A 1223-nucleotide genomic window follows, 5' to 3' on the forward strand; every position below is an offset into this window, starting at 1 on the left:
ACACACACACACACACACACACACACACACACACACACACACCCTTTCCGACTGCAGATGACAGTTTCCGACTGATTAACCTGCCCGTACATCGTCCTCCGATCTGCTCCGCTAAAGAACACGTTCATCTTGTTTGTTGACCTAAGTCTTTGTAATAATAGTGTCACATTGCGGTGGAATCAGGCGCTCGTCAGTATTTGGGCATGTGGAGTTATTGGTATAATCTTAAAACTTCTTCATTTTTCTTCCTTTCAATTTAAAAAATACCAATTTATCTGGAATAGAAGTGCAGATATTCGCGATTGATGCAAGTGGAGGTCGCCCTGTTTCCAAGGTACAATTAGCTAGAAAATGGACGCCTAAGTTTGGTGAATTCTTTGGAAATTGAAAATGTACATTTATTGTAACTTCAATCATCGATTTTCAGTAAAAACCCATACAGAGTAAATATGTTTTTAAATGAACATAAAACGTGTTCAGCCAAGAAACAAAAATTTGATCAAAATTGACGAACAGACGGGAATAAAATGCCATTTTCTTCGGTTTCATTATTTTGACGAGCGCCTGATTTCACCACGCTGCGTCACCTTTGTGTTCGGTGATTAGATTGGTTAGTCGCCCCTCCCCCCTCCCCCTCTCCCAGAACCCGCCACGTGAGCAGCGCACAGCGTCAAGATCAAATCCAGTTAGGTAAAGACAAAGCCCTGAAGTTGAGTAACCGTCGACACCGCTGTCTAATCACTGGTGTGAGGAACAAAAACAGGGTCAGAGCAAGAACGTCCTGTGTACACTTCTCACGTGGCGATGTGCGGCCAAATATGTTGCTTTTCGACTGCTCTGTGTAAGAAAGACTTTGTCATACGTCACTTTTCAAAATGTCCAAGTCTTGCACTGAGGATTTGAGCTCACGTGATGATGACTCCAGTGACGTACTACACGCAAAAACGAGATTTTTTTTAAAGAAAGACAAAAAGAATTGAACAAGAAAAGATCGCTATAAAACTGTTAACTCTGTAACGAAATTGCTCATCATGCTTCTCGTATTCTTGTCTTTGCAGTTGTGGAAACCAAGTGATCACTTTCCCACACCAGCACAAACAGACTGTGATAACCTTGACGTGATAAAACATCAGGTGAGTCTTTCTACATTTATTTACTTCTAGCTCTATAAGGACTTATTTTACGAGCCGAATTTTGTGTCAATTTTACACCCTTTCAAGACT

The 1223-nt window shown here is 41.1% G+C and overlaps 1 protein-coding gene across 1 annotated transcript in view; it reads left to right on the forward strand.

Annotated features, from left to right (window-relative positions):
* The window catches only part of LOC101845785, a gene marked incomplete in the record, with an annotated part of 93196 nt that overhangs the window by 39566 nt on the left and 52407 nt on the right, over positions 1 to 1223 (forward strand). The window contains 1 exon segment of the mRNA XM_013084980.2: positions 1059 to 1133.

Source organism: Aplysia californica, unplaced genomic scaffold, assembly GCF_000002075.1.
Source record: "Aplysia californica isolate F4 #8 unplaced genomic scaffold, AplCal3.0 scaffold00333, whole genome shotgun sequence".
NCBI lineage: Eukaryota > Metazoa > Mollusca > Gastropoda > Aplysiida > Aplysiidae > Aplysia > Aplysia californica.